The sequence below is a fragment of the Giraffa tippelskirchi genome, chromosome 8 (assembly GCF_054371585.1).
Source record: "Giraffa tippelskirchi isolate mGirTip1 chromosome 8, T2T-mGirTip1v1.2.pri, whole genome shotgun sequence".
Taxonomy (NCBI): domain Eukaryota; kingdom Metazoa; phylum Chordata; class Mammalia; order Artiodactyla; family Giraffidae; genus Giraffa; species Giraffa tippelskirchi.
In genome coordinates, this window is record NC_137282.1 from 145,978,283 (window position 1) to 145,991,142 (window position 12,860).

The 12,860-nt window shown below is 43.5% G+C and overlaps 1 protein-coding gene across 42 annotated transcripts in view; it reads right to left on the reverse strand.

The window, feature by feature from the left end:
• The window catches only part of CARMIL1 (capping protein regulator and myosin 1 linker 1), a 305,081-nt gene that overhangs the window by 173,881 nt on the left and 118,340 nt on the right, over nt 1-12,860 (reverse strand). The gene's annotated exons all lie outside the window — the stretch shown is intronic.

The window sequence follows — 12,860 nt, forward strand, 5'->3', positions numbered from 1 at the left end:
AAAACTCCACTGTCCCTAAGCTGATATTTAGTGACTAATGCACATGTGCTAGACTAAGAATGCTAGATTTGGACAAAACTGGTTTCCCTGGTGGCTCAGATGGTAAAGAATCTGCCTGCATTGTGGGAGACCTGGGTTCGATCCCTGGGTTGGGAAAATCCTCTCGAGAAGGGAATGGTAATCCACTCCAGTATTCTTGCCTGGAGAATTTCATGGACAGTGGAGCCTGGTGGGCTACACTTCACGGGGTTGCAAAGAGTCAGATGCAATTGAGCGACCACACTCAGAAACCATAAGTCAGGGAACCTGAGGACCAAGTTGTTACAGGATTTATCTAGATTCAAGCCAAGGCTCATCCTGTTCATCCACACACAGAAGGTGAATCCATGGGTATGCCTGTGGCCTGCTCTGTGCCTCTCTCTAGCCTCCCAACTCCAAACAGAAACGGTATATTTTCTAGAAAACTGCTTTGAATAATCAGAGGTCACCATTATGGGGAGTAACTCAAGTCAGGACCCCTTGTTGGAAAGATGACAAAGGGAAATAGCCCGACAGTGGCTGGGAGAGTCTGATAATGAGCACGGGGAAGGCAGAGAGGGAGGGACACGGCGCTCTGCGAGACTTTCCACCCAAATGTCTTCAATCACATGTCTTCACAGGGTTCTTTTCTACCTGAGGTAATTTTTGCTATTAGACTTTAGAGGGGATGTGCTCTAAAAGACCTTTAATAAGTGACTTCTAAAAGTGGAGGCAACAAAAGGTATCTGTATCTGAATATTCCAGAGGCTGTGAACCACAGTTCTTTCCCCAAAGAAAAGATCCTTTCTTTTAACTAAGGCCCGAGAAAACAACAAGCAATAGAAAGGGGAGAGGTGTGTAACCAGTGGGACCAGATGAGTGAGCAGAGGTCAAAGGTAGCCCAGGAGTAGCAGGATGGCTACATAACTACAGGGCCCTTGTTCAAAATTATGAAGAATTTTAAGACAATGACAGAAAGCATTAACCCCAGCAAAGGGCCCCCCTGAGAAGGATGTCCTGTGCAACTGTACAGGTCATGTGCCCAGGAAGCTAGCCCTGAGTAACTTGTACCATATACAAGCATTCCCTATGTGCCATAAATGGGCAAACATCCTCGGCTACGTCAATACATTTAATCCTCTCAACGACTATATTCTTTGTCACTATTTCCCCCATTTTTCAGACAAATAAACTGAGACTCTGATGTAATCAAGAGCAAAAATAGGGACTTCCCTGGCAGTCCAGTGGTTAAGACTTCGCCTTCCAATGCAGGGGGTGAGGGTTCGATCCCTGGCAGGGAGTTAAACCCCACATGCCTCCGGGCCAAAAAACTAGAACATAAAACAGAAGCAATCTTGTAACAGATTCAATAAAGACTTTAAAAATGGTCCACATCAAAAAAAAAAAAATCTTAAAAAAAGAGCAAAAATAGGATTTCTCCCTAGCTTTATCTGTCAACTCACCATTAGGCTACCTTTACACATTCCAACCCAATCGTGCCTTTCAGTACTCTAGACCCTGGCAATTTACTTAGATTTGGGGTAGAAAGGTACAGCTCGGTGGGCGGCCTGTGACTGGGAGGAGACTCTCAGAGCTCCCAGCTCAAACAGTATCTTCCTCAAAGTTCCAAGTTTAAAGGAATTCTCTTTTCAAATCCAAGAATGACCTGAAGAGCTACATTTTTTCAGTCATCCGCACTGGCATCACTACCCAGGAAGGGAAGCAGGAAGAAGAGTTTGGCTGCCTTAGGGAAAGGGCAAGAGGCAGTTTTGTTGCCTGAGACACACAGGGTTCTGTGGTGAACATCTGACAGTCAGAAGCTGAGACAGTAATAGAAAGGGAGATAAAAGGCGCCAGAGACAGGCATAGTCAGTGTTGTCACTCGCTTAGGTCTAACAAACAGGACTCAGCTTTAAAGGATGAAAACTTACCTTCTGTGAACTAAGACCCTGCCCCACAGTTTACCTTTTTTCATTGACATTCAGTTGATTTACAAGATTGTGTTAGTTTCAGGTACACAGCACAGTGATTCAGAATTTTTACAGATTCTACTCCATTATAGACCATCACAGAATAGTGAGTATAATTCCCTGTACTCTACAGCATAACCTTGTTGCTCATTTATTTTATATACTGTAGTTTGTATCTGCTAATCCAATACCCCTAGTTTGTCCCTCCCTCTTCCCCTCTTCCCCTTTGGTAACCACAAGTTTGCATTCTGCATCTGTGAATTTGTTCCTGTTTTGCATGTACTTTCATTTATATAATTTTTTAGATTCCACATCTAAGTACTATCATTTTTCTGTCTTATTTCACTAAGCATAATATGCCAAAGCCTTTGACTGTGTGGATCACAATAAACTGTGGAAAATTCTTCAGGAGATGGGAATACCAGACCACCTGACCTGCCTCCCAAGAAATCTGTATGCAGGTCAAAAAACAACAGTTAGAACCGGACATGGAACAACAGACTGGTTCCAAATCGGGAAAGGAGTACGTCAAGGCTGTATATTGTTACCCTGCTTACGTAACTTATATGCAGAGTACATCATGAGAAATGCTGGACTGGATGAAGCACCAACCGGAATCAAGATTGCTGGGAGAAGTATCAATAGCCTCAGATATGCAGATGACACCATACTTATGGCAGAAAGTGAAGAAGAACTAAAGAGCCTCTTGATGAAAGTGAAAGAGAAGAGTGAAAAAGTTGGCTTAAAGCTCAACATCCAGAAAACTAAGATCATGACATTGGTTCCCATCACTTCATGGCAAATAGATGCGGAAACAACGGAAACAGTGACAGACTTTATTTTGGGGGGCTCCAAAATCACTGAAGATCGTGACTGAAGCCATGAAATTAAGACACTTGCTTCTTGGAAGAAAAGTTATGACCAACCTAGACAGCATATTAAAAAACAGAGACATTACTTTGCCAACAAAGGTCCATCTAGTCAAAGCTATGGTTTTTCCAGTAGTCATGTATGGATGTGAAAGTTGGACTATAAACAAAGCTGAGCGCAGAAGAATTGAAGCTTTTGAACTGTGGTGTTAGAGAAGACTCTTGAGAGTCCCTTGGACAGCAAGGGGACCCAACCAGTCCATCCTAAAGGAAATAAGTCCTGAATATTCATGGGAAGGACTGATGCTTAAGCAGAAATTCTAATATTTTGGCCACCTGAGGCAAAGAACTGACTCATTTGAAAAGACCCTGATGCTGGGAAAGATTGAAGGTGGAAAGAGAAGGGGACGACAGAGGATGAGATGGTTGGATGGCATCACCGACTCAATGGACATGAGTTTGAGTAAACTCCAGGAATTGGTGATGAACAGCAAGGCCTGGCATGCTGCAGTCCATAGGATCGCAAAGAGTCAGACACGACTGAATGACTAAACTGAACTGAAGGTCCACCCATGCGGCTATAACATGGCAATATTTCATTCTTTTTATGGCTGAATAATATTCCATTCCACAGCACATTTTGATGTAGCACCTTTCCAAACTCTGCTCCCCCTCTAGGGGAAAAGGTTTAAAAATAGAAATAATGTCCACAGTCATGATAACCAGCATGACTACAGAAGTCGGATTTCTCATCCTTCCCTTTATCTATCTATGGTTAACCCTTGACCAACTCAGGGCTCAGTCTGCATATAGCTTATAGTGGAGTGGGCCCTTCGCATCTACAGTTTGGCTGCATCTGAGAATTCAACCAACCACAGATTGACTAGTAAGTACTACAGTATTTATTACTAAAAAATATCTGCATACAATGTGTAGCTCAACTCATGTCGCTCAAGGGTCAACAGTATACTGCAGCACACACACTTCTTCTTTCCAGGAGTTCTTGTATGATCAATCGCCAATCTCTTCAAGAATCTTTAAGTCCACAAAACCTTTGCATAGAAGTAAAATAATAGCCAAATCATAAAACTCACACACCAGAAAGGACTCAATATCAATGCCCTAGTGAAAGACCATAATCTGAGAGAAGATCCAAAGAAACTTGTCTCGTAGCTAGTCCATGCCAGAGCTGGACTAGAGGCTGAAACTCTTTATTCACAGCGTATGACTACCTTTTCACTCTCTCCTCAGATGGCAATAAGGGTCAGTGCCAAAAGCCCCAGATGGGTACATGAAGCCTCTTCAGTAGCCAGAATAGCACACTTACCTCTCTGAACAGGCCCTCAGAGGAAAATTGGTGCCACAACGTCCAGGATCATTTTACAAGTATAGTAGTAATACCAGCCAATACTTGTGGGGTACCATGTTCCCACGGGTTTGCATACATCATCTCCTTTAATCCTCACAGCAACCAATGCGGTAGACACTATTATTAACTCCATTTTAAGAAGAAACTGAGACACAGAGATTATGTTACTTGCCCGAGTCACCAAGCAAGTAGGTGGCAGGGCTTGGATTCAAACAGATGGTCTGGCCCCAAAGATTATGCTAATTACTTATACAGGCTCTTAAATCTCAACTGTTGAAGAGCCAGCTTCCTCAATAGTCTGCACACATGCAAACACAGATGAGTCATAGAGCTTTAAAGCCAGAAAGAAGCAAACAGGTAAAAGTGTCATCAATAAGATGATGGATGATTGCATAACATGAGAACAAGGACCACTCTTCACTGTCTGTCCAGGCCAGTAGACCAGTTCCTCTCTCTCTCTCTCTGATCATGGGTTAATCTCTAAGTGTCTCTATTTGGATCTGTCTACCTGATTCTGTGTGTGTATCTCTCAGCTTATCTGTGCATCTCTTGGACTGTTCCCCAGCCCTCCCTCCAACCTCTCCTCTCTTCTGTGGCCACCGCTATGCCCACCACACCCCACCCCAGCTTCTCATTCTCTCCCCACTCCTCTGGCTTCCACTCCCTTTGCTCTGCCCTCATTTCCTGGCTCTTTCTCTCTGCTCATCAACGAGAGCGTGTATCTTATTTCTCCCAGAAATAGGCCCCCATCACAGAAGAAATACTTTGTTCTTGAAGAACATTTCATTTGGAACATAGTCACAGAGAAACTTGAACAAAACATGAAATAAAAATGACAAGACACCTTTCGACATTATTATACAGCAAGCACACCAGTAATTAAGTGATTACAAGGTCCCCTGTGTGAATCTAATGACTACGTCTTAAAACTAATCTCAAAACAGGCACCCACATAACTGACACGCAGCAGTGATCCCCAGCATGGAGGCACAGGCTGGCCTTTTCATCCATTTACAAGCATCACATTTTGGAGAATAACGTTTCCCACAAGCAGCCAAAGCATCAAGTGACCTCCCTGCCTGCTTTTGATCTGCCCTTTCCAGGAAAGTCACCAGGGGGGTTTCCAGGGGCCACTGACAGGGTATTAACTGGCTCAGTATATTTTTTAAAACAGAAAAAAAAAAAAAAACAACAACAACCCAGTGTATTCACACGGATTCACCTTTTGCATAAAGAGCAATCTCTTGACCAGATGTAGATGCATGATGTTCTAATGCTCACTTCTGCTTTCATTCTGGCAACAACAGTGCTCACAATCTGTGGCCCTGCATGCCAGTCTTTCTTTAGAAATATTTTAAAGGCAGCCTAAGTACACAGTGTCCTTCAGCAGCTGGACACAGGCCAAAATCATTTGCTTGAAAAGAAACGTTCAGGCTTTGAGGGGAGAAGCTTTGTGCTGGCTGGTCCCCATTTCTGGTGGTCAGCTCTGATCCCCAAAGGCACAAGAATTGTCCTTAGAAAGCCTGGAAGGAGATAGAATGGAAGGGGTGAAATTCTCCAGTGCTTACCCAGCCTTTCAAACAATAGGCCCACTTGTGAGCACAAGAGCATAGCAATATTTTGAAGCATGTGTGCAAAACTACGGATGCTACCATTCCAAGAATTGTGCCTTTTGCTCTATCAACTCAAACTGGGCCGATAAATAGGGCTACATTCAAGCTGGAAATCCCGACAAACTCAGGCTCCTAGGTTTCCTCTTTGGGGCCAAGATGCCCTAGGAGTTGTGGCCCTGTAGGTCTTGCGGTGCACACGCGTGGCTTCCAGCAGGTGAGGGAAGACATCGCAGAGGAAAACCCCTCTGTGGTGTATGAGGAAGTGCTTCCTGGTAGTGAGTGAGCACTCCCTTGGCACCTGGGATAGCAAGCCTCTTCTGGGCAGGGTGACCACATCTCCATTTCCAGTTTTAGCTCCGAGAATTCTGCATCCCAGAAACTGGGACATTTGGTCGCCCTACTTGCTGGGGTTTTAGAATTAGGAAGACAGAGGCCAGTTATAGCTTTGCCACTTTCTAGCTGTTTCACCCCAACAGAGTTATTTAGCTTCTCAGTTTGCTCACCTGTAGAACCAGAAGAATATTGCACTGCAGGCCTGATGCTGTTGTTTACAGTAAGATACAATCCCATTAATAAAGACCTAGCCCAGTACCAAGAACATCTCCGCTGAATGCATCATTATAATTGGTGCAAGAGCATCTTAAGTTTAGATTCCCAAAGTAAGATTAACATCTATTGAATTTTTAAATAGTTTTTGTTAACAGAACAAAACAAACAATTGGGGAAAAAACAAAGATTCTGAGACAAGCTAAAATTTTCAGTTCAATATGTATCTTTAAACTTGAAGAATGTTCTTACAAAGCTTTAAAAAAATGGGAAAAAAAAAAAGCAGGGGGAGCATGAGAAGGTCTATGTGTACTTAGCCAAGAAACCTTAGCCACAAAGGGCAAACTAGAACTTGCCTCCCACCCCATCCGGGAGGCCCATTCTTCCACAAGAGTCTTAGCATGCAAACCACATTTTCAACCTCTATAATGAATTTCCTCTCCCCTTCATTGAAATGCAAGTAGCAGCTTGGTTCCCTTTGAGGCTTCTTGGTTCAACTTTTAACTTCAAAATTTCACTTGGAAACATTTATAAAAATCCTCCCTCGTGTTAAGACCCACAGCTTAGCAGAGAAGCCTAAATTTCCTTACGGAGATGATACATAATGAGGTAGGCCATGGAACCCTCTCATTGCACACTTGCTAAAAACAGAAATAAGTGTTTCACCCTCTTGAAGAATGCCATTACCTAAAGTCTACCACTGCATAGGCAACACATAAATTTATGTTACATCCACATTTTCTCCCACACATTACCAAAAGTGCCTTTCCTTTAAAACTGGGCTCTTCCTGGCAAACGTAAGACCAATGGTCTCATATCCCCAAAATTCTCATTTGCAAGTAAGCTAAATGATGACTGTCACTTACTATGTTTCCTCTCTTCCAAACTCCCAGCTCCAAGTACATCTCGGACAAGACTTCATTAATCCAAGACATACACGTCAGAGAAGGAGAGGGGCAAGTGGCAAGGAATGTTATCACCATTCAGGAGAGTTCTGAGTGACAGGTGCTAAAGGACTTGTGCAAGGTCACCCAGAAAGTTGAGGGAGAATCAAAAGCTTCTTCTGGCTCTCAGCCTCCTAACAACCCACTACACACGGCTCTGATGACCATCACCCTCTCTGGCCAAAGTAGGACACTAGACCCAAAAGGAATACAAAAACCACACTGTTTTAGTGCAATTTCTGGCCCCAAATGCCTTATAAAACCAGATCACCACACTCCTCAGGCACCTGTATCTCTCCTAAAGCCATTTATAAGCGTGCCCTAGGAGGTGGCATAGTCCAGTGTAGGATCCAAAAACTACAGATCCAGCCCAACCTGTTTTTATAAATAAAGTTTTATTGGGACACGGCCACACCCATTCATTTAATGAGTGGTCTCCAGCTGCTTTCACACTAGGAAGACAGAGCTGAGCAGATGCAACAGAGATGTTTATGGTTCACAAAGCCGAAAATATTTACTATCTGGTTGGTCCTTTATAGAAAGTATAGGTTTGCTGACCCCTTGCCTAGCGGTTTAGAGGGGAAACTCTGGGGTCAGGTTGCCTGGGTTTTGATCCAAACTTCACCATTTACTATCTGCGTGACTTGGGGCAAACTACTTAACTTTCTCATTGCCTCAGTTTCCTCTTCTGTAAAATGGAAGCAACGAAGTACACCTCAGGGAGCCATGAGGGTTAAATGAGTCACTGCGTGTCGATAAGTGAACATAAGTAAAGTACTGAGAACATATAGAAAGGGCCAGCATATGGAAAGCACTCGTGTTTCTGTAATTTATATTGCAATATTATAATAATATTATTCATGCCAATTATACTAAGAACAGAGTCCCTAGATTTAGGCTGGGTCTGATCTCAAGCTAGACAAATGACCTGAGTCTGAACAAGTTAACTATCTGTGTGGACCTCAAGTCACCCAAGCTTAAAATAAGGGGGTTGGAACAGATGTCTGAGTTACCTTCCTACACTCTGGGTTATGGCTCAGACCCACTGTGGGTCTGTCCCAGTTCTCGGACCCTGCTTCTCTTTGCTCTGCGTGGACTGCCAGGAATGGTAAGTCACCAGTAAATACTTGCTGAGAGGAATTAATTTCTCCATGGGTCTCTCCTCCCAGGAAGGACAGATGCTCTCTCAATTGGGGGGGTCAGGGGAGGGTGGGGAGGTGGCAGGGGAGAGCCACTGGAGTTGGGTTTTTGTCTGCAGATGTGTGGTTTCAGGGGAAACCTTTGTACAATAACACCTGTGCAAATCCATTTCTTTTCACCTGGTTATTTATGCCATTATGCAGAAATGCCATGTTTACATACAGCTTGTCAGAAACAATTGCTTCATTCTTCCTGCAGTCCCTTTATTGCAAGTTGTAAGGCTTCATCAAAGCGTGAAAGAAAACAAGCATCTCTAATTTTTTCCCATGGATGAACACATGGCTATTTCCAAACAATCATGTCTTCTTGATGTCACTAACGTTTCAGATCTTCTTTTCAAAGCACTGTCAGATACAAAACTCTGGAACGGGTCGCACTGATTCTTTGATAATGACATGTTTTTAAAGGCAAAATAATGGTGTGATCATAATCCCTGGAATGGGAACACCTCTTAGGCTAAGAATAAAGATGAATCTAACTCCTAGCACCAGGTCCAGGAAGGTCACATTAAGGTACTCACATGGCACAGAGTTTCTCCCCAGACCTCTCAGCACTGAGGTCTCCATGGTCTGCACGAGGCACGCTTGGGAAGGGACCTCTGCTAGTCATCACTGTTATGTTTATGGTTTAAATTAATTCACCAACAGGAGAATCACAGTCATGCAACAAGTATAGAAAACATACAACATGATCGCAAAGGTCACATTAACAAACCTTCCCCTGCTTCCCTAACACAGGGCCAGCTGGTCTCTTCCTGAACACATCATGAGTCATTAGTACCCAATTCTAGTGAAAGATCAGTCAAGAGGGATCTTGGGATGGGCGTATGCAATTCCTTTATTTTAAAGGTGAGAAAACAGGCCAGGAAGAGTCAAACAACTGTCTGCATTTATCAGGGCTCCTGTTTTTGTTTTTTTTCTCTGACAATGAAATTTTAAGCACATATAAATTTATTTAAAGGAAATGGGTAGCTCTCATTTTTTTTTTTTTGAAAGTTGTTGTTTTTCTTTTAAATTAAAAATCAGAGCCCACGAGAGAAAGAAACTAAATCAACTCTACCAATTTGAGAAGCAAGAACTTCTTCTTCCCTCAAGTGGTAAGTCCCTTCTGGCAGCCCTTGTGGAGTGAATGGACACCAACCCCTTTTCTTCCCTGTGTGATTCCTCTCAGGATTCAAAATCCAGAAGTGAGAACCCAGTTCTGGGCATGGTACCTGACAAAGAATTACCTGAAAGATGTGACAGTTACAGCTTAATGATCAAGACCACAAGCTCCAGGGGCAGCCTCCCTGATATGAACCCCCACCAGACCAATGCCTACTAGCTGTGTGCCCTTGTGCAGGTTACTTAACCTCTCCATGCCTTGGTCTCCCCGCCTGTAAAGACATGTAGACAATACAACTACTGAGATAACAGGTGAGGTACTCAGAACAAGACCTGGTACATAAAGGAGCCTAATAAACACACAGCCTTGGACAAGTTCAATGGTAATAGTAGTTAGACAGCTGTATGGCACAGATGGAACATGAAGTAAGTTTCACTCACCATTTACCACAATTCTAATGCTGCGGTCCCTCCCCACCCTATATCCTTCCAATTTATCAGCCCACAAGAGAGGTTCTTCTATCCCCATCTTCTCAAGTCCAGGAGGGACAAATGTCACTTCCTTACTCTTCACTTTTTGTTAATTAGTATTTTCAGCAAGAAAAAAAGTGTACATTTTTATTCCTGCTCTCAGAATATATGAAATATTTCTCCACTCTGCAGATGTATGGATGGCATATGGGTGGGGGCAGGCATTGATTTAGATTTAATACTGTTACAGAAATTATCAGGTTGAGAAAGATTTTTCATTACATTCCACAAGAAGAAACAGGGAGAGGCAGGGGGAAAAGATCTGGAGTAATTACATTGAGAAATCCAGGTGTGCACATAATTTTCAAACTGAGGGCTGCAGCCCATTGGTAGGTGGTTAAATCAATTCAGTAGAGTTTAACAAGCATATTAGTAAACTAGACTAAACTGAACTGGAAGTGAAAAGAAAACTAAGTGCATTGCTAATACAAACCATAAGCATTGCTTCATGAAACTTTTGTTTCAGAGGTATCAGTGTGCACATGGTACACGTGTGTGTGTGTGTATGTGTGTGTGCACACATGTTGACATGCATGCATGGGGGGTTGCTTCTCAAAATCAACATAAAATGCATTTCTTCTCTGGGTCCAGGTATTGAAAGTTTGATAAAGCTGGCTTATGGCACCATCTGCACGCATAAGCATGATCTGCCATGAGGATACGAAAGAGGTTGAGGAAGCAAGTTTGGATGGCAACAACATGAGCTTTGGATTCAAAAACCTAAGAGAAACCCCAGCTTCAGCATTTTGTGAGCAGAGAAGAAGTTGGGAGGTTCCTGTAAGTTTCCAGGCTGCAGTATCCTCCCTTCTAATTCAGAGACAATATTTATCCCTGTGTAAGAATCGGGGAATACCTATCAAGTTATCAAGTGCTAAGTCTATAGTAAATATTAGTATGAAAGGAGTAATTTTAACTGACATCATACTTATTGAATATAGCTCTGAAAGCGATCCATATGGATAAAAAAACTCAGACCTATAGACACATGCGCACACTTGCTAGTCAGAGACAGAGCCAAGCCCACTGTCTCCCACTCAGTCACCTGTTTACAACACATCATCTCCAGGATGCAGCTTTCAGTGCAGGAAAAGATTATTCCCATGGTAACTATAGCCTATCTGAGAATTAGAAAAGAATTTCCATGTCTGGGTGGTGATACAGTGAAACCTGATACAGAGGAAGAAGAGGCTTTGGACCAATTTGAATTCACTTGCCATCTCTCCCACTTAACTATGTAACCTGAGTCTTATTTTTCTTACCTGTCAAATGGGTATGGCTGTGAGGATTGTGAGGATTAAATGGGATAGCTTACCAAAACCCTAGCACTCTCTTAACTTTATTCACTGATGATGCTAACATCTGGCTAAAAATGTCTATATACCATCCCCCCTCCAACTTCCATCATTAGAGATCAGCAATGCATCCATTCACATAAGGACACTGGACTCTGAAGATGTTCTGGAATTTTACGGCCACAGTGTGAATCCTGACTCCTCCACTCACAAGTGAGGGTGATTTGGGGAAAGGCCTCTCTGGGTCTCACTTCCCTTGTCTGTAAAATAAGGGATCAGCATAGGTATCAATACCTTATGGCAGACCACTGTGAGGATTAAACAACAGACTATACCCGAGGTGCCTAGAACAGTGTTGCCAACAGTAAGTGCTAGCATCACTGTCACGCATCCTGAGAGACTCGATGACCAGCCAGCCTTCTCATTCTTTGACCTTCTGGTCCACTTAGTCATTCCCTGGGCCGTGCTATCTGTCCGCTCTATGATTCCCAGCTCTCATTCTTGGACCACCACCTTCTCATTTCTCCTTCAGTGTGATCTAAGGGCCAGAGAGGCTAGCAGCACTTAGGAGCTTGTTAGAAATGCAGAACCTGGGAATCCAGACCTACTGCATCAGGATCTGCAGTTTAATAAGATCCCCAGGTGATTCATACATACACTGCACACTTGGCAAAGTACATGCGTCTTTCCCTCCACTCAGCTGTGCTCACTCCCCCAACACCGCCGGTCACACCATCCTACACCCTCCCAGCCATCGTCATCCCACTAAAACCCCATTGAAATCAGTCTTCCACTGTTAATACCTTTGGCCTGTGTATTCCCTGTCCTTTCATTACGCCCACAGAGGAAAAACCTCAACCCTGAATGAACCCACCCATCTGCCTATCCCAGGCTTCCCGTGGTGGCTTCCAGGCACAGCTGGAGAACAGAGCTAGCCTACAAGCTGATTCCGCTTCCTTCCTGTACCACTGAGTACACAGACTTCATCAGAATGGTACCGCTGACCATCCCACTCCAACCCTCCCCACCTGCCTGCTCCTGAGGCTCCATCTGTCCCCTTCTTCTGAACCCCTGGAGGTAAATGTCCATCCCCTCACCTATCTCTGGATTATACCACACCCATATTTGCAGAGGCTTATGTAACTATGTCTTCTTTTCCATATCTAAACATCCAGATACAGGGCTCCCAAGATCTAGATCTGTATCCTGGATTCTACACCCCTCTTGTAGCTCCATCTAACTCCCTCCCTCCTGACTTCTCAAAAAAGGATCTGCACCTGATTCATTTTTCTGCCTCAAATTCATCCTACTGTTCAAAACTGCCTTTTGTCCCCACAGCTCCCGAGGTCCCAACCACCTCTTTGTTGCTAAGCCCCACATACAGTTTTCAGCATTTCCTAATGAG